General features: G+C 45.1%; 16 non-coding genes across 16 annotated transcripts; all 16 read left to right on the top strand.

Annotated features, from left to right (window-relative positions):
* Positions 1–1,073: 1,073 nt before the first annotated feature.
* LOC141209956 (U2 spliceosomal RNA) lies at positions 1,074–1,264 on the top strand. The gene has a single exon (XR_012280141.1). It is a non-coding gene; the product is annotated as a U2 spliceosomal RNA (small nuclear RNA).
* A 1,111-nt stretch (positions 1,265–2,375) lies between these two features.
* On the top strand, positions 2,376–2,566 carry LOC141210495 (U2 spliceosomal RNA). The gene has a single exon (XR_012280662.1). It is a non-coding gene; the product is annotated as a U2 spliceosomal RNA (small nuclear RNA).
* A 1,123-nt stretch (positions 2,567–3,689) lies between these two features.
* Positions 3,690–3,877, top strand: LOC141210504 (U2 spliceosomal RNA). Its single transcript, XR_012280671.1, has one exon. It is a non-coding gene; the product is annotated as a U2 spliceosomal RNA (small nuclear RNA).
* Positions 3,878–4,999: 1,122 nt separating this feature from the next.
* LOC141210502 (U2 spliceosomal RNA) lies at positions 5,000–5,186 on the top strand. Its single transcript, XR_012280669.1, has one exon. It is a non-coding gene; the product is annotated as a U2 spliceosomal RNA (small nuclear RNA).
* Positions 5,187–6,301: 1,115 nt separating this feature from the next.
* LOC141210507 (U2 spliceosomal RNA) lies at positions 6,302–6,489 on the top strand. Its single transcript, XR_012280673.1, has one exon. It is a non-coding gene; the product is annotated as a U2 spliceosomal RNA (small nuclear RNA).
* Positions 6,490–7,627: 1,138 nt separating this feature from the next.
* Positions 7,628–7,818, top strand: LOC141209795 (U2 spliceosomal RNA). Its single transcript, XR_012279986.1, has one exon. It is a non-coding gene; the product is annotated as a U2 spliceosomal RNA (small nuclear RNA).
* A 1,120-nt stretch (positions 7,819–8,938) lies between these two features.
* LOC141209794 (U2 spliceosomal RNA) lies at positions 8,939–9,129 on the top strand. The gene has a single exon (XR_012279985.1). It is a non-coding gene; the product is annotated as a U2 spliceosomal RNA (small nuclear RNA).
* Positions 9,130–10,251: 1,122 nt separating this feature from the next.
* On the top strand, positions 10,252–10,442 carry LOC141210053 (U2 spliceosomal RNA). Its single transcript, XR_012280233.1, has one exon. It is a non-coding gene; the product is annotated as a U2 spliceosomal RNA (small nuclear RNA).
* A 1,120-nt stretch (positions 10,443–11,562) lies between these two features.
* Positions 11,563–11,753, top strand: LOC141209792 (U2 spliceosomal RNA). The gene has a single exon (XR_012279983.1). It is a non-coding gene; the product is annotated as a U2 spliceosomal RNA (small nuclear RNA).
* Positions 11,754–12,871: 1,118 nt separating this feature from the next.
* LOC141209791 (U2 spliceosomal RNA) lies at positions 12,872–13,062 on the top strand. The gene has a single exon (XR_012279982.1). It is a non-coding gene; the product is annotated as a U2 spliceosomal RNA (small nuclear RNA).
* Positions 13,063–14,182: 1,120 nt separating this feature from the next.
* Positions 14,183–14,373, top strand: LOC141209790 (U2 spliceosomal RNA). The gene has a single exon (XR_012279981.1). It is a non-coding gene; the product is annotated as a U2 spliceosomal RNA (small nuclear RNA).
* Positions 14,374–15,494: 1,121 nt separating this feature from the next.
* On the top strand, positions 15,495–15,685 carry LOC141209789 (U2 spliceosomal RNA). The gene has a single exon (XR_012279980.1). It is a non-coding gene; the product is annotated as a U2 spliceosomal RNA (small nuclear RNA).
* Positions 15,686–16,806: 1,121 nt separating this feature from the next.
* On the top strand, positions 16,807–16,997 carry LOC141209788 (U2 spliceosomal RNA). Its single transcript, XR_012279979.1, has one exon. It is a non-coding gene; the product is annotated as a U2 spliceosomal RNA (small nuclear RNA).
* A 1,118-nt stretch (positions 16,998–18,115) lies between these two features.
* LOC141209785 (U2 spliceosomal RNA) lies at positions 18,116–18,306 on the top strand. The gene has a single exon (XR_012279977.1). It is a non-coding gene; the product is annotated as a U2 spliceosomal RNA (small nuclear RNA).
* Positions 18,307–19,426: 1,120 nt separating this feature from the next.
* Positions 19,427–19,617, top strand: LOC141209784 (U2 spliceosomal RNA). Its single transcript, XR_012279976.1, has one exon. It is a non-coding gene; the product is annotated as a U2 spliceosomal RNA (small nuclear RNA).
* Positions 19,618–20,737: 1,120 nt separating this feature from the next.
* On the top strand, positions 20,738–20,928 carry LOC141209783 (U2 spliceosomal RNA). The gene has a single exon (XR_012279975.1). It is a non-coding gene; the product is annotated as a U2 spliceosomal RNA (small nuclear RNA).
* The last annotated feature ends 837 nt before the right edge of the window (positions 20,929–21,765 follow it).

Here is a 21,765-nt window from a genome sequence, read left to right as displayed (position 1 = left end):
TTTTGTTCATTTTGCTTGTTTGTCGGATTTTGGGATGGACTCTTTGGCTTTGCTTTCTTCTCCTCATTGGATTTTTCATGTTAAAAGTTGCAGAAGCCAGATGACAAGCTCATTTTGGTTCAACTTCAGCAACTGTGCATTGCATTGCCATGTAATGTAATGTAATGCAATGCTATCTATCTAGCTCTCCCTCTATACTCCTTTTGGATAAACAGACATATTAGGCAAGCATTTTGGAGCTTTCACCTAAATAACTACAGGTGGTGAGATAAGCTGCACAATATAATTGACCTTTCAGTATATTGTTGCACACACACCATCTATTTAGCAAATGCCCTTGTTATCAACAGCAGCTTTTAAACTCACCTGAGCTAACAGGTATGTGAGCTGGTTACTCTGCTGCGCTTAAAATTTCTTTTTTGGTTTGCTACAATGCCTTTTCTGAAACGTTGTCTCCCTCTGCTGGAACACTGACTTCTTTCATTTAATGCCTGCAGACTATAAAAGAGAAACCAACCCAAAAAGTTTGGTTGATTAGTCTGTGGCATTCTTTTAAACTGTTGCCTTATGGCGGTCTCTGTGAGCTTCTCAGTGACATTCAGCCATCCAGGTATCCCGCCTGCAGTAGACGGAATGTGGCAATGGAACGCTGGCTGCGCGTGTCATAATAGGCTCTGAGCCTTTATATACCTGCGCACAGCAGCAGCCACCTTCAGTCTGCTGCTGGACAGCCAGCAGCAGCAGCAGCAGGAGAGGTAATTAATCAGCAACCCTCCTGCTAAGGGTAGACAGCTGCTCGTTCCACCCCCCCCGCCTTAAGTGGTTCTCCTCCCTTCCAACGGTGTTGAGGCGGGTGGGAACAGCCGGGGGTTGAGGGTACTGTGCTAAAAGAGGTGGAGTTATGCAGATCTAAAACGCGTGGATTGCAGCAGCAGCAAGCGAAAAGTGCAGGCATGTGAGGGATCTAGAGGTTGACAGCATGTCTTCTTAACGGGAGTCCCAGGTGGCCATCTCCACAAATGGACTTTTCAGAATCCTTGGTTGGCACCGTAGTCGGAAACCCAATTCTGGTTATCGCTTCTCGGCCTTTTGGCTAAGATCAAGTGTAGTATCTGTTCTTATCAGTTTAATATCTGATACGTCCCCTATCTGGGGACCATATATTAAATGGATTTTTAGAACAGGGAGATGGAAAAAGAGCTTGCTCTGTCCACTCCGCGCATTGACCTGGTATTGCAGTATCTCCAGGACCGGTGCACCCCTTCTTTAATGCAGTTTCTAAAATCAGAAAGAATTGAATTCAATGCTTTTTGTTCATTTTGCTTGTTGTCGGATTTTGGGATGGACTCTTGGCTTTGCTTTTCTTCTCCTCATTGGATTTTTCATGTTAAAAGTTGCAGAAGCCAGATGACAAGCTCATTTTGGTTCAACTTCAGCAACTGTGCATTGCATTGCCATGTAATGTAATGTGATGCAATGCTATCTATCTAGCTCTCCCTCTATACTTCTTTTGGATAAACAGACATATTAGGCAAGCATTTTGGAGCTTTCACCTAAATAACTACAGGTGGTGAGATAAGCTGCACAATATAATTGACCTTTCAGTATATTGTTGCACACACACCATCTATTTAGCAAATGCCCTTGTTATCACAGCAGCCTTTAAACTCACCTGAGCTAACAGGTATGTGAGCTGGTTACTCTGCTGCGCTTAAAATTCCTTTTTTGGTTTGCTGCAATGCCTTTTCTGAAACATTGTCTCCCTCTGCTGGAACACTGACTTCTTTCATTTAATGCCTGCAGACTATAAAAGAGAAACCAACCCAAAAAGTTTGGTTGATTAGTCTGTGGCATTTTTTTAAACTGTTGCTTATGGCGGTCTCTGTGAGCTTCTCAGTGGACATTCAGCCATCCAGGTATCCGCCTGCAGTAGACGGAATGTGGCAATGGAACGCTGGCTGCGCGTGTCATAATAGGCTCTGAGCCTTTATATACCTGCGCACAGCAGCAGCCACCTTCAGTCTGCTGCTGGACAGCCAGCAGCAGCAGCAGGAGAGGTAATTAATCAGCAACCCTCCTGCTAAGGGTAGACAGCTGCTCGTTCCACCCCCCCCCCGCCTTAATTGGTTCTCCTCCCCTTCCCAACGGTGTTGAGGCGGGTGGGAACAGCCGGGGGTTGAGGGTACTGTGCTAAAAGAGGTGGAGTTATGCAGATCTAAAACGCGTGGATTGCAGCAGCAGCAAGCGAAAAGTGCAGGCATGTGAGGGATCTAGAGGTTGACAGCATGTCTTCTTAACGGGAGTCCAGGTGGCCATCTCCACAAATGACTTTTCAGAATCCTTGGGTGGCACCGTAGTCGGAAACAATTCTGGTCATCGCTTCTCGCCTTTTGGCTAAGATCAAGTGTAGTATCTGTTCTTATCAGTTTAATATCTGATACGTCCCCTATCTGGGGACCATATATTAAATGGATTTTTTAGAACAGGGAGATGGAAAAAGAGCTTGCTCTGTCCACTCCACGCATTGACCTGGTATTGCAGTATCTCCAGGACCGGTGCACCCCTTCTTTAATGCAGTTTCTAAAATCAGAAAGAATTGAATTCAATGCTTTTTGTTCATTTTGCTTGTTTGTCGGCTTTTGGGATGGGACTCTTTGGCTTTGCTTTTCTTCTCCTCATTGGATTTTTCATGTTAAAAGTTGCAGAAGCCAGATGACAAGCTCATTTTGGTTCAACTTCAGCAACTGTGCATTGCATTGCCATGTAATGTAATGTAATGCAATGCTATCTATCTAGCTCTCCTCTATACTTCCTTTTGGATAAACAGACATATTAGGCAAGCATTTTGGAGCTTCACCTAAATAACTACAGGTGGTGAGATAAGCTGCACAATATAATTGACCTTTCAGTATATTGTTGCACACACACCATCTATTTAGCAAATGCCCTTGTTATCAACAGCAGCCTTTTAAACTCACCTGAGCTACAGGTATGTGAGCTGGTTACTCTGCTGCCCGCTTAAAATTTCTTTTTTTGGGTTTGCTACAATGCCTTTTCTGAAACGTTGTCTCCCTCTGCTGGAACACTGACTTCTTTCATTTAATGCCTGCAGACTATAAAAGAGAAACCAACCCAAAAGTTTGGTTGATTAGTCTGTGGCATTCTTTTAAACTGTTGCTTATGGCGGTCTCTGTGAGCATCTCAGTGACATTCAGCCAATCCAGGTATCCCGCCTGCAGTAGACGGAATGTGGCAATGGAACGCTGGCTGCGCGTGTCATAATAGGCTCTGAGCCTTTATATACCTGCGCACAGCAGCAGCCACCTTCAGTCTGCAGCTGGACAGCCAGCAGCAGCAGCAGCAGGAGAGGTAATTAATCAGCAACCCTCCTGCTAAGGGTAGACAGCTGCTCGTTCCACCCCCCCCCCCGCCTTAATTGGTTCTCCTCCCTTCCAACGGTGTTGAGGCGGGTGGGAACAGCCGGGGGTTGAGGGTACTGTGCTAAAAGAGGTGGAGTTATGCAGATCTAAAACGCGTGGATTGCAGCAGCAGCAAGCCGAAAAAGTGCAGGCATGTGAGGGATCTAGAGGTTGACAGCATGTCTTCTTAACGGGAGTCCAGGTGGCCATCTCCACAAATGGACTTTTCAGAATCCTTGGGTGGCACCGTAGTCGGAAACCATTCTGGTTATCGCTTCTCGGCCTTTTGGCTAAGATCAAGTGTAGTATCTGTTCTTACAGTTTAATATCTGATACGTCCCCTATCTGGGACCATATATTAAATGGATTTTTAGAACAGGGAGATGGAAAAAGAGCTTGCTCTGTCCACTCCACGCATTGCCTGGTATTGCAGTATCTCCAGGACCGGTGCACCCCTTCTTTAATGCAGTTTCTAAAATCAGAAAGAAATTGAATTCAATGCTTTTTGTTCATTTTGCTTGTTTGTCGGATTTTGGGATGGACTCTTTGGCTTTGCTTTTCTTCTCCTCATTGGATTTTTCATGTTAAAAGTTGCAGAAGCCAGATGACAAGCTCATTTTGGTTCAACTTCAGCAACTGTGCATTGCATTGCCATGTAATGTAATATAATGCAATGCTATCTATCTAGCTCTCCCTCTATACTTCCTTTTGGATAAACAGACATATTAGGCAAGCATTTTGGAGCTTTCACCTAAAATAACTACAGGTGGTGAGATAAGCTGCACAATATAATTGACCTTTCAGTATATTGTTGCACACACACCATCTATTTAGCAAATGCCCAGTTATTCACAGCAGCCTTTTAAACTCACCTGAGCTAACAGGTATGTGAGCTGGTTACTCTGCTGCGCTTAAAATTTCTTTTTTGGTTTGCTACAATGCCTTTTCTGAAACGTTGTCTCCCTCTGCTGGAACACTGACTTCTTTCATTTAATGCCTGCAGACTATAAAAGAGAAACCAACCCAAAAAGTTTGGTTGATTAGTCTGTGGCATTCTTTTAAACTGTTGCTTATGGCGGTCTCTGGCTTCTCAGTGACATTCAGCCATCCAGGTATCCCGCCTGCAGTAGACGGAATGTGGAATGGAACGCTGGCTGCGCGTGTCATAATAGGCTCTGAGCCTTTATATACCTTGCGCACAGCAGCAGCCACCTTCAGTCTGCTGCTGGACAGCCAGCAGCAGCAGCAGCAGGAGAGGTAATTAATCAGCAACCCTCCTGCTAAGGGTAGACAGCTGCTCGTTCCACCCCCCCCCCCCCGCCTTAATTGGTTCTCCTCCCTTCCAACGGTGTTGAGGCGGGTGGGAACAGCCCGGGGGTTGAGGGTACTGTGCTAAAAGAGGTGGAGTTATGCAGATCTAAAACGCGTGGATTGCAGCAGCAGCAAGCCGAAAAGTGCAGGCATGTGAGGGATCTAGAGGTTGACAGCATGTCTTCTTAACGGGAGTCCAGGTGGCCATCTCCACAAATGGACTTTTCAGAATCCTTGGGTGGCACCGTAGTCGGAAACCAATTCTGGTTATCGCTTCTCGGCCTTTGGCTAAGATCAAGTGTAGTATCTGTTCTTATCAGTTTATATCTGATACGTCCCCTATCTGGGGACCATATATTAAATGGATTTTTAGAACAGGGAGATGGAAAAAGAGCTTGCTCTGTCACTCCACGCATTGACCTGGTATTGCAGTATCTCCAGGACGGTGCACCCCTTCTTTAATGCAGTTTCTAAATCAGAAAGAATTGAATTCAATGCTTTTTGTTCATTTTGCTTGTTTGTCGGATTTTGGGATGGACTCTTTGGCTTTGCTTTTCTTCTCCTCATTGGATTTTTCATGTTAAAAGTTGCAGAAGCAGATGACAAGCTCATTTTGGTTCAACTTCAGCAACTGTGCATTGCATTGCCATGTAATGTAATGTAATGCAATGCTATCTATCTAGCTCTCCCTCTATACTTCCTTTTGGATAAACAGACATATTAGGCAAGCATTTTGGAGCTTTCACCTAAATAACTACAGGTGGTGAGATAAGCTGCACAATATAATTGACCTTTCAGTATATTGTTGCACACACACCATCTATTTAGCAAATGCCTTGTTATCAACAGCAGCCTTTAAACTCACCTGAGCTAACAGGTATGTGAGCTGGTACTCTGCTGCGCTTAAAATTTCTTTTTGGTTTGCTACAATGCCTTTTCTGAAACGTTGTCTCCCTCTGCTGGAACACTGACTTCTTTCATTTAATGCCTGCAGACTATAAAAGAGAAACCAACCCAAAAAGTTTGGTTGATTAGTCTGTGGCATTCTTTTAACTGTTGCTTATGGCGGTCTCTGTGAGCTTCTCAGTGACATTCAGCCATCCAGGTATCCCGCCTGCAGTAGACGGAATGTGGCAATGGAACGCTGGCTGCGCGTGTCATAATAGGCTCTGAGCCTTTATATACCTGCGCACAGCAGCAGCCACCTTCAGTCTGCTGCTGACAGCCAGCAGCAGCAGCAGCAGAGAGGTAATTAATCAGCAACCCTCCTGCTAAGGGTAGACAGCTGCTCGTTCCACCCCCCCCCCCCCCGCCTTAATTGGTTCTCCTCCCTTCCAACGGTGTTGAGGCGGGTCGGGACAGCCGGGGGTTGAGGGTACTGTGCTAAAAGAGGTGGAGTTATGCAGATCTAAACGCGTGGATTGCAGCAGCAGCAAGCCGAAAAGTGCAGGCATGTGAGGGATCTAGAGGTTAACAGCATGTCTTCTTAACGGGAGTCCAGGTGGCCATCTCCACAAATGGACTTTTCAGAATCCTTGGGTGGCACCGTAGTCGGAAACCAATTCTGGTTTATCGCTTCTCGGCTTTTGGCTAAGATCAAGTGTAGTATCTGTTCTTATCAGTTTTAATATCTGATACGTCCCCTATCTGGGGACCATATATAAATGGATTTTAGAACAGGGAGATGGAAAAAGAGCTTGCTCTGTCACTCCACGCATTGACCTGGTATTGCAGTATCTCCAGGACCGGTGCACCCCTTCTTTAATGCAGTTTCTAAAATCAGAAAGAATTGAATTCAATGCTTTTTGTTCATTTTGCTTGTTTGTCGGATTTTGGGATGGACTCTTTGGCTTTGCTTTTCTTCTCCTCATTGGATTTTTCATGTTAAAAGTTGCAGAAGCCAGATGACAAGCTCATTTTGGTTCAACTTCAGCAACTGTGCATTGCATTGCCATGTAATGTAATGTAATGCAATGCTATCTATCTAGCTCTCCCTCTATACTTCCTTTTGGATAAACAGACATATTAGGCAAGCATTTTGGAGCTTTCACCTAAATAACTACAGGTGGTGAGATAAGCTGCACAATATATTGACCTTTCAGTATATTGTTGCACACACACCATCTATTTAGCAAATGCCCTTGTTATCAACAGCAGCCTTTTAAACTCACCTGAGCTAACAGGTATGTGAGCTGGTTACTCTGCTGCGCTTAAAATTTCTTTTTTGGTTTGCTACAATGCCTTTCCTGAAACGTTGTCTCCCTCTGCTGGAACACTGACTTCTTTCATTTAATGCCTGCAGACTATAAAAGAGAAACCAACCCAAAAAGTTTGGTTGATTAGTCTGTGGCATTCTTTTAACTGTTGCTTATGGCGGTCTCTGTGAGCTTCTCAGTGACATTCAGCCATCCAGGTATCCGCCTGCAGTAGACGGAATGTCGCCTGCAGTAGACGGAATGTGGCAATGGAACGCTGGCTGCGCGTGTCATAATAGGCTCTGAGCCTTTATATACCTGCGCACAGCAGCAGCCACCTTCAGTCTGCTGCTGGACAGCCAGCAGCAGCAGCAGCAGGAGAGGTAATTAATCAGCAACCCTCCTGCTAAGGGTAGACAGCTGCTCGTTCCACCCCCCCCCCGCCTTAATTGGTTCTCCTCCCTTCCAACGGTGTTGAGGCGGGTGGGGACAGCCGGGGGTTGAGGGTACTGTGCTAAAAGAGGTGGAGTTATGCAGATCTAAAACGCGTGGATTGCAGCAGCAGCAAGCCGAAAAGTGCAGGCATGTGAGGGATCTAGAGGTTGACAGCATGTCTTCTTAACGGGAGTCCAGGTGGCCATCTCCACAAATGGACTTTTCAGAATCCTTGGGTGGCACCGTAGTCGGAAACCAATTCTGGTTATCGCTTCTCGGCCTTTTGGCTAAGATCAAGTGTAGTATCTGTTCTTATCAGTTTAATATCTGATACGTCCCCTATCTGGGGACCATATATTAAATGGATTTTTAGAACAGGGAGATGGAAAAAGAGCTTGCTCTGTCCACTCCACGCATTGACCTGGTATTGCAGTATCTCCAGGACCGGTGCACCCCTTCTTTAATGCAGTTTCTAAAATCAGAAAGAATTGAATTCAATGTTTTTTGTTCATTTTGCTTGTTTGTCGGATTTTGGGATGGACTCTTTGGCTTTGCTTTTCTTCTCCTCATTGGATTTTTCATGTTAAAAGTTGCAGAAGCCAGATGACAAGCTCATTTTGGTTCAACTTCAGCAACTGTGCATTGCATTGCCATGTAATGTAATGTAATGCAATGCTATCTATCTAGCTCTCCCTCTATACTTCCTTTTGGATAAACAGACATATTAGGCAAGCATTTTGGAGCTTTCACCTAAATAACTACAGGTGGTGAGATAAGCTGCACAATATAATTGACCTTTCAGTATATTGTTGCACACACACCATCTATTTAGCAAATGCCCTTGTTATCAACAGCAGCCTTTTAAACTCACCTGAGCTAACAGGTATGTGAGCTGGTTACTCTGCTGCGCTTAAAATTTCTTTTTTGGTTTGCTACAATGCCTTTTCTGAAACGTTGTCTCCCTCTGCTGGAACACTGACTTCTTTCATTTAATGCCTGCAGACTATAAAAGAGAAACCAACCCAAAAAGTTTGGTTGATTAGTCTGTGGCATTCTTTTAAACTGTTGCTTATGGCGGTCTCTGTGAGCTTCTCAGTGACATTCAGCCATCCAGGTATCCCGCCTGCAGTAGACGGAATGTGGCAATGGAACGCTGGCTGCGCGTGTCATAATAGGCTCCGAGCCTTTATATACCTGCGCACAGCAGCAGCCACCTTCAGTCTGCTGCTGGACAGCCAGCAGCAGCAGCAGCAGGAGAGGTAATAAATCAGCAACCCTCCTGCTAAGGGTAGACAGCTGCTCGTTCCACCCCCCCCCCGCCTTAATTGGTTCTCCTCCCTTCCAACGGTGTTGAGGCGGGTGGGAACAGCCGGGGGTTGAGGGTACTGTGCTAAAAGAGGTGGAGTTATGCAGATCTAAAACGCGTGGATTGCAGCAGCAGCAAGCCGAAAAGTGCAGGCATGTGAGGGATCTAGAGGTTGACAGCATGTCTTCTTAATGGGAGTCCAGGTGGCCATCTCCACAAATGGACTTTTCAGAATCCTTGGGTGGCACCGTAGTCGGAAACCAATTCTGGTTATCGCTTCTCGGCCTTTTGGCTAAGATCAAGTGTAGTATCTGTTCTTATCAGTTTAATATCTGATACGTCCCCTATCTGGGGACCATATATTAAATGGATTTTTAGAACAGGGAGATGGAAAAAGAGCTTGCTCTGTCCACTCCACGCATTGACCTGGTATTGCAGTATCTCCAGGACCGGTGCACCCCTTCTTTAATGCAGTTTCTAAAATCAGAAAGAATTGAATTCAATGCTTTTTGTTCATTTTGCTTGTTTGTCGGATTTTGGGATGGACTCTTTGGCTTTGCTTTTCTTCTCCTCATTGGATTTTTCATGTTAAAAGTTGCAGAAGCCAGATGACAAGCTCATTTTGGTTCAACTTCAGCAACTGTGCATTGCATTGCCATGTAATGTAATGTAATGCAATGCTATCTATCTAGCTCTCCCTCTATACTTCCTTTTGGATAAACAGACATATTAGGCAAGCATTTTGGAGCTTTCACCTAAATAACTACAGGTGGTGAGATAAGCTGCACAATATAATTGACCTTTCAGTATATTGTTGCACACACACCATCTATTTAGCAAATGCCCTTGTTATCAACAGCAGCCTTTTAAACTCACCTGAGCTAACAGGTATGTGAGCTGGTTACTCTGCTGCGCTTAAAATTTCTTTTTTGGTTTGCTACAATGCCTTTTCTGAAACGTTGTCTCCCTCTGCTGGAACACTGACTTCTTTCATTTAATGCCTGCAGACAATAAAAGAGAAACCAACCCAAAAAGTTTGATTGATTAGTCTGTGGCATTCTTTTAAACTGTTGCTTATGGCGGTCTCTGTGAGCTTCTCAGTGACATTCAGCCATCCAGGTATCCCGCCTGCAGTAGACGGAATGTGGCAATGGAACGCTGGCTGCGCGTGTCATAATAGGCTCTGAGCCTTTATATACCTGCGCACAGCAGCAGCCACCTTCAGTCTGCTGCTGGACAGCCAGCAGCAGCAGCAGCAGGAGAGGTAATTAATCAGCAACCCTCCTGCTAAGGGTAGACAGCTGCTCGTTCCACCCCCCCCCCCCGCCTTAATTGGTTCTCCTCCCTTCCAACGGTGTTGAGGCGGGTGGGAACAGCCGGGGGTTGAGGGTACTGTGCTAAAAGAGGTGGAGTTATGCAGATCTAAAACGCGTGGATTGCAGCAGCAGCAAGCCGAAAAGTGCAGGCATGTGAGGGATCTAGAGGTTGACAGCATGTCTTCTTAACGGGAGTCCAGGTGGCCATCTCCACAAATGGACTTTTCAGAATCCTTGGGTGGCACCGTAGTCGGAAACCAATTCTGGTTATCGCTTCTCGGCCTTTTGGCTAAGATCAAGTGTAGTATCTGTTCTTATCAGTTTAATATCTGGTACGTCCCCTATCTGGGGACCATATATTAAATGGATTTTTAGAACAGGGAGATGGAAAAAGAGCTTGCTCTGTCCACTCCACGCATTGACCTGGTATTGCAGTATCTCCAGGACCGGTGCACCCCTTCTTTAATGCAGTTTCTAAAATCAGAAAGAATTGAATTCAATGCTTTTTGTTCATTTTGCTTGTTTGTCGGATTTTGGGATGGACTCTTTGGCTTTGCTTTTCTTCTCCTCATTGGATTTTTCATGTTAAAAGTTGCAGAAGCCAGATGACAAGCTCATTTTGGTTCAACTTCAGCAACTGTGCATTGCATTGCCATGTAATGTAATGTAATGCAATGCTATCTATCTAGCTCTCCCTCTATACTTCCTTTTGGATAAACAGACATATTAGGCAAGCATTTTGGAGCTTTCACCTAAATAACTACAGGTGGTGAGATAAGCTGCACAATATAATTGACCTTTCAGTATATTGTTGCACACACACCATCTATTTAGCAAATGCCCTTGTTATCAACAGCAGCCTTTTAAACTCACCTGAGCTAACAGGTATGTGAGCTGGTTACTCTGCTGCGCTTAAAATTTCTTTTTTGGTTTGCTACAATGCCTTTTCTGAAACGTTGTCTCCCTCTGCTGGAACACTGACTTCTTTCATTTAATGCCTGCAGACTATAAAAGAGAAACCAACCCAAAAAGTTTGGTTGATTAGTCTGTGGCATTCTTTTAAACTGTTGCTTATGGCGGTCTCTGTGAGCTTCTCAGTGACATTCAGCCATCCAGGTATCCCGCCTGCAGTAGACGGAATGTGGCAATGGAACGCTGGCTGCGCGTGTCATAATAGGCTCTGAGCCTTTATATACCTGCGCACAGCAGCAGCCACCTTCAGTCTGCTGCTGGACAGCCAGCAGCAGCAGCAGCAGGAGAGGTAATTAATCAGCAACCCTCCTGCTAAGGGTAGACAGCTGCTCGTTCCACCCCCCCCCCGCCTTAATTGGTTCTCCTCCCTTCCAACGGTGTTGAGGCGGGTGGGAACAGCCGGGGGTTGAGGGTACTGTGCTAAAAGAGGTGGAGTTATGCAGATCTAAAACGCGTGGATTGCAGCAGCAGCAAGCCGAAAAGTGCAGGCATGTGAGGGATCTAGAGGTTGACAGCATGTCTTCTTAACGGGAGTCCAGGTGGCCATCTCCACAAATGGACTTTTCAGAATCCTTGGGTGGCACCGTAGTCGGAAACCAATTCTGGTTATCGCTTCTCGGCCTTTTGGCTAAGATCAAGTGTAGTATCTGTTCTTATCAGTTTAATATCTGATACGTCCCCTATCTGGGGACCATATATTAAATGGATTTTTAGAACAGGGAGATGGAAAAAGAGCTTGCTCTGTCCACTCCACGCATTGACCTGGTATTGCAGTATCTCCAGGACCGGTGCACCCCTTCTTTAATGCAGTTTCTAAAATCAGAAAGAATTGAATTCAATGCTTTTTGTTCATTTTGCTTGTTTGTCGGATTTTGGGATGGACTCTTTGGCTTTGCTTTTCTTCTCCTCATTGGATTTTTCATGTTAAAAGTTGCAGAAGCCAGATGACAAGCTCATTTTGGTTCAACTTCAGCAACTGTGCATTGCATTGCCATGTAATGTAATGTAATGCAATGCTATCTATCTAGCTCTCCCTCTATACTTCCTTTTGGATAAACAGACATATTAGGCAAGCATTTTGGAGCTTTCACCTAAATAACTACAGGTGGTGAGATAAGCTGCACAATATAATTGACCTTTCAGTATATTGTTGCACACACACCATCTATTTAGCAAATGCCCTTGTTATCAACAGCAGCCTTTTAAACTCACCTGAGCTAACAGGTATGTGAGCTGGTTACTCTGCTGCGCTTAAAATTTCTTTTTTGGTTTGCTACAATGCCTTTTCTGAAACGTTGTCTCCCTCTGCTGGAACACTGACTTCTTTCATTTAATGCCTGCAGACTATAAAAGAGAAACCAACCCAAAAAGTTTGGTTGATTAGTCTGTGGCATTCTTTTAAACTGTTGCTTATGGCGGTCTCTGTGAGCTTCTCAGTGACATTCAGCAATCCAGGTATCCCGCCTGCAGTAGACGGAATGTGGCAATGGAACGCTGGCTGCGCGTGTCATAATAGGCTCTGAGCCTTTATATACCTGCGCACAGCAGCAGCCACCTTCAGTCTGCTGCTGGACAGCCAGCAGCAGCAGCAGCAGGAGAGGTAATTAATCAGCAACCCTCCTGCTAAGGGTAGACAGCTGCTCGTTCCACCCCCCCCGCCTTAATTGGTTCTCCTCCCTTCCAACGGTGTTGAGGCGGGTGGGAACAGCCGGGGGTTGAGGGTACTGTGCTAAAAGAGGTGGAGTTATGCAGATCTAAAACGCGTGGATTGCAGCAGCAGCAAGCCGAAAAGTGCAGGCATGTGAGGGATCTAGAGGTTGACAGCATGTCTTCTTAAGGGTAGTCCAGGTGGCCATCTCCACAAATGGACTTTTCAGAATCCTTGGGTGGCACCGTAGTCGGAAACCAATTCTGGTTATCGCTTCTCGGCCTTTTGGCTAAGATCAAGTGTAGTATCTGTTCTTATCAGTTTAATATCTGATACGTCCCCTATCTGGGGACCATATATTAAATGGATTTTTAGAACAGGGAGATGGAAAAAGAGCTTGCTCTGTCCACTCCACGCATTGACCTGGTATTGCAGTATCTCCAGGACCGGTGCACCCCTTCTTTAATGCAGTTTCTAAAATCAGAAAGAATTGAATTCAATGCTTTTTGTTCATTTTGCTTGTTTGTCGGATTTTGGGATGGACTCTTTGGCTTTGCTTTTCTTCTCCTCATTGGATTTTTCATGTTAAAAGTTGCAGAAGCCAGATGACAAGCTCATTTTGGTTCAACTTCAGCAACTGTGCATTGCATTGCCATGTAATGTAATGTAATGCAATGCTATCTATCTAGCTCTCCCTCTATACTTCCTTTTGGATAAACAGACATATTAGGCAAGCATTTTGGAGCTTTCACCTAAATAACTACAGGTGGTGAGATAAGCTGCACAATATAATTGACCTTTCAGTATATTGTTGCACACACACCATCTATTTAGCAAATGCCCTTGTTATCAACAGCAGCCTTTTAAACTCACCTGAGCTAACAGGTATGTGAGCTGGTTACTCTGCTGCGCTTAAAATTTCTTTTTTGGTTTGCTACAATGCCTTTTCTGAAACGTTGTCTCCCTCTGCTGGAACACTGACTTCTTTCATTTAATGCCTGCAGACTATAAAAGAGAAACCAACCCAAAAAGTTTGGTTGATTAGTCTGTGGCATTCTTTTAAACTGTTGCTTATGGCGGTCTCTGTGAGCTTCTCAGTGACATTCAGCCATCCAGGTATCCCGCCTGCAGTAGACGGAATGTGGCAATGGAACGCTGGCTGCGCGTGTCATAATAGGCTCTGAGCCTTTATATACCTGCGCACAGCAGCAGCCACCTTCAGTCTGCTGCTGGACAGCCAGCAGCAGCAGCAGCAGGAGAGGTAATTAATCAGCAACCCTCCTGCTAAGGGTAGACAGCTGCTCGTTCCACCCCCCCCCCGCCTTAATTGGTTCTCCTCCCTTCCAACGGTGTTGAGGCGGGTGGGAACAGCCGGGGGTTGAGGGTACTGTGCTAAAAGAGGTGGAGTTATGCAGATCTAAAACGCGTGGATTGCAGCAGCAGCAAGCCGAAAAGTGCAGGCATGTGAGGGATCTAGAGGTTGACAGCATGTCTTCTTAACGGGAGTCCAGGTGGCCATCTCCACAAATGGACTTTTCAGAATCCTTGGGTGGCACCGTAGTCGGAAACCAATTCTGGTTATCGCTTCTCGGCCTTTTGGCTAAGATCAAGTGTAGTATCTGTTCTTATCAGTTTAATATCTGATACGTCCCCTATCTGGGGACCATATATTAAATGGATTTTTAGAACAGGGAGATGGAAAAAGAGCTTGCTCTGTCCACTCCACGCATTGACCTGGTATTGCAGTATCTCCAGGACCGGTGCACCCCTTCTTTAATGCAGTTTCTAAAATCAGAAAGAATTGAATTCAATGCTTTTTGTTCATTTTGCTTGTTTGTCGGATTTTGGGATGGACTCTTTGGCTTTGCTTTTCTTCTCCTCATTGGATTTTTCATGTTAAAAGTTGCAGAAGCCAGATGACAAGCTCATTTTGGTTCAACTTCAGCAACTGTGCATTGCATTGCCATGTAATGTAATGTAATGCAATGCTATCTATCTAGCTCTCCCTCTATACTTCCTTTTGGATAAACAGACATATTAGGCAAGCATTTTGGAGCTTTCACCTAAATAACTACAGGTGGTGAGATAAGCTGCACAATATAATTGACCTTTCAGTATATTGTTGCACACACACCATCTATTTAGCAAATGCCCTTGTTATCAACAGCAGCCTTTTAAACTCACCTGAGCTAACAGGTATGTGAGCTGGTTACTCTGCTGCGCTTAAAATTTCTTTTTTGGTTTGCTACAATGCCTTTTCTGAAACGTTGTCTCCCTCTGCTGGAACACTGACTTCTTTCATTTAATGCCTGCAGACTATAAAAGAGAAACCAACCCAAAAAGTTTGGTTGATTAGTCTGTGGCATTCTTTTAAACTGTTGCTTATGGCGGTCTCTGTGAGCTTCTCAGTGACATTCAGCCATCCAGGTATCCCGCCTGCAGTAGACGGAATGTGGCAATGGAACGCTGGCTGCGCGTGTCATAATAGGCTCTGAGCCTTTATATACCTGCGCACAGCAGCAGCCACCTTCAGTCTGCTGCTGGACAGCCAGCAGCAGCAGCAGCAGGAGAGGTAATTAATCAGCAACCCTCCTGCTAAGGGTAGACAGCTGCTCGTTCCACCCCCCCCCCCGCCTTAATTGGTTCTCCTCCCTTCCAACGGTGTTGAGGCGGGTGGGAACAGCCGGGGGTTGAGGGTACTGTGCTAAAAGAGGTGGAGTTATGCAGATCTAAAACGCGTGGATTGCAGCAGCAGCAAGCCGAAAAGTGCAGGCATGTGAGGGATCTAGAGGTTGACAGCATGTCTTCTTAACGGGAGTCCAGGTGGCCATCTCCACAAATGGACTTTTCAGAATCCTTGGGTGGCACCGTAGTCGGAAACCAATTCTGGTTATCGCTTCTCGGCCTTTTGGCTAAGATCAAGTGTAGTATCTGTTCTTATCAGTTTAATATCTGATACGTCCCCTATCTGGGGACCATATATTAAATGGATTTTTAGAACAGGGAGATGGAAAAAGAGCTTGCTCTGTCCACTCCACGCATTGACCTGGTATTGCAGTATCTCCAGGACCGGTGCACCCCTTCTTTAATGCAGTTTCTAAAATCAGAAAGAATTGAATTCAATGCTTTTTGTTCATTTTGCTTGTTTGTCGGATTTTGGGATGGACTCTTTGGCTTTGCTTTTCTTCTCCTCATTGGATTTTTCATGTTAAAAGTTGCAGAAGCCAGATGACAAGCTCATTTTGGTTCAACTTCAGCAACTGTGCATTGCATTGCCATGTAATGTAATGTAATGCAATGCTATCTATCTAGCTCTCCCTCTATACTTCCTTTTGGATAAACAGACATATTAGGCAAGCATTTTGGAGCTTTCACCTAAATAACTACAGGTGGTGAGATAAGCTGCACAATATAATTGACCTTTCAGTATATTGTTGCACACACACCATCTATTTAGCAAATGCCCTTGTTATCAACAGCAGCCTTTTAAACTCACCTGAGCTAACAGGTATGTGAGCTGGTTACTCTGCTGCGCTTAAAATTTCTTTTTTGGTTTGCTACAATGCCTTTTCTGAAACGTTGTCTCCCTCTGCTGGAACACTGACTTCTTTCATTTAATGCCTGCAGACTATAAAAGAGAAACCAACCCAAAAAGTTTGGTTGATTAGTCTGTGGCATTCTTTTAAACTGTTGCTTATGGCGGTCTCTGTGAGCTTCTCAGTGACATTCAGCCATCCAGGTATCCCGCCTGCAGTAGACGGAATGTGGCAATGGAACGCTGGCTGCGCGTGTCATAATAGGCTCTGAGCCTTTATATACCTGCGCACAGCAGCAGCCACCTTCAGTCTGCTGCTGGACAGCCAGCAGCAGCAGCAGCAGGAGAGGTAATTAATCAGCAACCCTCCTGCTAAGGGTAGACAGCTGCTCGTTCCACCCCCCCCCCCGCCTTAATTGGTTCTCCTCCCTTCCAACGGTGTTGAGGCGGGTGGGAACAGCCGGGGGTTGAGGGTACTGTGCTAAAAGAGGTGGAGTTATGCAGATCTAAAACGCGTGGATTGCAGCAGCAGCAAGCCGAAAAGTGCAGGCATGTGAGGGATCTAGAGGTTGACAGCATGTCTTCTTAACGGGAGTCCAGGTGGCCATCTCCACAAATGGACTTTTCAGAATCCTTGGGTGGCACCGTAGTCGGAAACCAATTCTGGTTATCGCTTCTCGGCCTTTTGGCTAAGATCAAGTGTAGTATCTGTTCTTATCAGTTTAATATCTGATACGTCCCCTATCTGGGGACCATATATTAAATGGATTTTTAGAACAGGGAGATGGAAAAAGAGCTTGCTCTGTCCACTCCACGCATTGACCTGGTATTGCAGTATCTCCAGGACCGGTGCACCCCTTCTTTAATGCAGTTTCTAAAATCAGAAAGAATTGAATTCAATGCTTTTTGTTCATTTTGCTTGTTTGTCGGATTTTGGGATGGACTCTTTGGCTTTGCTTTTCTTCTCCTCATTGGATTTTTCATGTTAAAAGTTGCAGAAGCCAGATGACAAGCTCATTTTGGTTCAACTTCAGCAACTGTGCATTGCATTGCCATGTAATGTAATGTAATGCAATGCTATCTATCTAGCTCTCCCTCTATACTTCCTTTTGGATAAACAGACATATTAGGCAAGCATTTTGGAGCTTTCACCTAAATAACTACAGGTGGTGAGATAAGCTGCACAATATAATTGACCTTTCAGTATATTGTTGCACACACACCATCTATTTAGCAAATGCCCTTGTTATCAACAGCAGCCTTTTAAACTCACCTGAGCTAACAGGTATGTGAGCTGGTTACTCTGCTGCGCTTAAAATTTCTTTTTTGGTTTGCTACAATGCCTTTTCTGAAACGTTGTCTCCCTCTGCTGGAACACTGACTTCTTTCATTTAATGCCTGCAGACTATAAAAGAGAAACCAACCCAAAAAGTTTGGTTGATTAGTCTGTGGCATTCTTTTAAACTGTTGCTTATGGCGGTCTCTGTGAGCTTCTCAGTGACATTCAGCAATCCAGGTATCCCGCCTGCAGTAGACGGAATGTGGCAATGGAACGCTGGCTGCGCGTGTCATAATAGGCTCTGAGCCTTTATATACCTGCGCACAGCAGCAGCCACCTTCAGTCTGCTGCTGGACAGCCAGCAGCAGCAGCAGCAGGAGAGGTAATTAATCAGCAACCCTCCTGCTAAGGGTAGACAGCTGCTCGTTCCACCCCCCCCGCCTTAATTGGTTCTCCTCCCTTCCAACGGTGTTGAGGCGGGTGGGAACAGCCGGGGGTTGAGGGTACTGTGCTAAAAGAGGTGGAGTTATGCAGATCTAAAACGCGTGGATTGCAGCAGCAGCAAGCCGAAAAGTGCAGGCATGTGAGGGATCTAGAGGTTGACAGCATGTCTTCTTAAGGGTAGTCCAGGTGGCCATCTCCACAAATGGACTTTTCAGAATCCTTGGGTGGCACCGTAGTCGGAAACCAATTCTGGTTATCGCTTCTCGGCCTTTTGGCTAAGATCAAGTGTAGTATCTGTTCTTATCAGTTTAATATCTGATACGTCCCCTATCTGGGGACCATATATTAAATGGATTTTTAGAACAGGGAGATGGAAAAAGAGCTTGCTCTGTCCACTCCACGCATTGACCTGGTATTGCAGTATCTCCAGGACCGGTGCACCCCTTCTTTAATGCAGTTTCTAAAATCAGAAAGAATTGAATTCAATGCTTTTTGTTCATTTTGCTTGTTTGTCGGATTTTGGGATGGACTCTTTGGCTTTGCTTTTCTTCTCCTCATTGGATTTTTCATGTTAAAAGTTGCAGAAGCCAGATGACAAGCTCATTTTGGTTCAACTTCAGCAACTGTGCATTGCATTGCCATGTAATGTAATGTAATGCAATGCTATCTATCTAGCTCTCCCTCTATACTTCCTTTTGGATAAACAGACATATTAGGCAAGCATTTTGGAGCTTTCACCTAAATAACTACAGGTGGTGAGATAAGCTGCACAATATAATTGACCTTTCAGTATATTGTTGCACACACACCATCTATTTAGCAAATGCCCTTGTTATCAACAGCAGCCTTTTAAACTCACCTGAGCTAACAGGTATGTGAGCTGGTTACTCTGCTGCGCTTAAAATTTCTTTTTTGGTTTGCTACAATGCCTTTTCTGAAACGTTGTCTCCCTCTGCTGGAACACTGACTTCTTTCATTTAATGCCTGCAGACTATAAAAGAGAAACCAACCCAAAAAGTTTGGTTGATTAGTCTGTGGCATTCTTTTAAACTGTTGCTTATGGCGGTCTCTGTGAGCTTCTCAGTGACATTCAGCCATCCAGGTATCCCGCCTGCAGTAGACGGAATGTGGCAATGGAACGCTGGCTGCGCGTGTCATAATAGGCTCTGAGCCTTTATATACCTGCGCACAGCAGCAGCCACCTTCAGTCTGCTGCTGGACAGCCAGCAGCAGCAGCAGCAGGAGAGGTAATTAATCAGCAACCCTCCTGCTAAGGGTAGACAGCTGCTCGTTCCACCCCCCCCCCGCCTTAATTGGTTCTCCTCCCTTCCAACGGTGTTGAGGCGGGTGGGAACAGCCGGGGGTTGAGGGTACTGTGCTAAAAGAGGTGGAGTTATGCAGATCTAAAACGCGTGGATTGCAGCAGCAGCAAGCCGAAAAGTGCAGGCATGTGAGGGATCTAGAGGTTGACAGCATGTCTTCTTAACGGGAGTCCAGGTGGCCATCTCCACAAATGGACTTTTCAGAATCCTTGGGTGGCACCGTAGTCGGAAACCAATTCTGGTTATCGCTTCTCGGCCTTTTGGCTAAGATCAAGTGTAGTATCTGTTCTTATCAGTTTAATATCTGATACGTCCCCTATCTGGGGACCATATATTAAATGGATTTTTAGAACAGGGAGATGGAAAAAGAGCTTGCTCTGTCCACTCCACGCATTGACCTGGTATTGCAGTATCTCCAGGACCGGTGCACCCCTTCTTTAATGCAGTTTCTAAAATCAGAAAGAATTGAATTCAATGCTTTTTGTTCATTTTGCTTGTTTGTCGGATTTTGGGATGGACTCTTTGGCTTTGCTTTTCTTCTCCTCATTGGATTTTTCATGTTAAAAGTTGCAGAAGCCAGATGACAAGCTCATTTTGGTTCAACTTCAGCAACTGTGCATTGCATTGCCATGTAATGTAATGTAATGCAATGCTATCTATCTAGCTCTCCCTCTATACTTCCTTTTGGATAAACAGACATATTAGGCAAGCATTTTGGAGCTTTCACCTAAATAACTACAGGTGGTGAGATAAGCTGCACAATATAATTGACCTTTCAGTATATTGTTGCACACACACCATCTATTTAGCAAATGCCCTTGTTATCAACAGCAGCCTTTTAAACTCACCTGAGCTAACAGGTATGTGAGCTGGTTACTCTGCTGCGCTTAAAATTTCTTTTTTGGTTTGCTACAATGCCTTTTCTGAAACGTTGTCTCCCTCTGCTGGAACACTGACTTCTTTCATTTAATGCCTGCAGACTATAAAAGAGAAACCAACCCAAAAAGTTTGGTTGATTAGTCTGTGGCATTCTTTTAAACTGTTGCTTATGGCGGTCTCTGTGAGCTTCTCAGTGACATTCAGCCATCCAGGTATCCCGCCTGCAGTAGACGGAATGTGGCAATGGAACGCTGGCTGCGCGTGTCATAATAGGCTCTGAGCCTTTATATACCTGCGCACAGCAGCAGCCACCTTCAGTCTGCTGCTGGACAGCCAGCAGCAGCAGCAGCAGGAGAGGTAATTAATCAGCAACCCTCCTGCTAAGGGTAGACAGCTGCTCGTTCCACCCCCCCCCCGCCTTAATTGGTTCTCCTCCCTTCCAACGGTGTTGAGGCGGGTGGGAACAGCCGGGGGTTGAGGGTACTGTGCTAAAAGAGGTGGAGTTATGCAGATCTAAAACGCGTGGATTGCAGCAGCAGCAAGCCGAAAAGTGCAGGCATGTGAGGGATCTAGAGGTTGACAGCATGTCTTCTTAACGGGAGTCCAGGTGGCCATCTCCACAAATGGACTTTTCAGAATCCTTGGGTGGCACCGTAGTCGGAAACCAATTCTGGTTATCGCTTCTCGGCCTTTTGGCTAAGATCAAGTGTAGTATCTGTTCTTATCAGTTTAATATCTGATACGTCCCCTATCTGGGGACCATATATTAAATGGATTTTTAGAACAGGGAGATGGAAAAAGAGCTTGCTCTGTCCACTCCACGCATTGACCTGGTATTGCAGTATCTCCAGGACCGGTGCACCCCTTCTTTAATGCAGTTTCTAAAATCAGAAAGAATTGAATTCAATGCTTTTTGTTCATTTTGCTTGTTTGTCGGATTTTGGGATGGACTCTTTGGCTTTGCTTTTCTTCTCCTCATTGGATTTTTCATGTTAAAAGTTGCAGAAGCCAGATGACAAGCTCATTTTGGTTCAACTTCAGCAACTGTGCATTGCATTGCCATGTAATGTAATGTAATGCAATGCTATCTATCTAGCTCTCCCTCTATACTTCCTTTTGGATAAACAGACATATTAGGCAAGCATTTTGGAGCTTTCACCTAAATAACTACAGGTGGTGAGATAAGCTGCACAATATAATTGACCTTTCAGTATATTGTTGCACACACACCATCTATTTATCAAATGCCCTTGTTATCAACAGCAGCCTTTTAAACTCACCTGAGCTAACAGGTATGTGAGCTGGTTACTCTGCTGCGCTTAAAATTTCTTTTTTGGTTTGCTACAATGCCTTTTCTGAAACGTTGTCTCCCTCTGCTGGAACACTGACTTCTTTCATTTAATGCCTGCAGACTATAAAAGAGAAACCAACCCAAAAAGTTTGGTTGATTAGTCTGTGGCATTCTTTTAAACTGTTGCTTATGGCGGTCTCTGTGAGCTTGTCAGTGACATTCAGCCATCCAGGTATCCCGCCTGCAGTAGACGGAATGTGGCAATGGAACGCTGGCTGCGCGTGTCATAATAGGCTCTGAGCCTTTATATACCTGCGCACAGCAGCAGCCACCTTCAGTCTGCTGCTGGACAGCCAGCAGCAGCAGCAGCAGGAGAGGTAATTAATCAGCAACCCTCCTGCTAAGGGTAGACA

The sequence above is a fragment of the Phyllobates terribilis genome, unplaced genomic scaffold (assembly GCF_046119375.1).
Source record: "Phyllobates terribilis strain yellow unplaced genomic scaffold, ASM4611937v1 Scaffold_169__1_contigs__length_4117513, whole genome shotgun sequence".
NCBI lineage: Eukaryota > Metazoa > Chordata > Amphibia > Anura > Dendrobatidae > Phyllobates > Phyllobates terribilis.
Note: the sequence above shows the minus strand (reverse complement) of the source record. Positions and strands in the feature narration are given on the sequence as shown.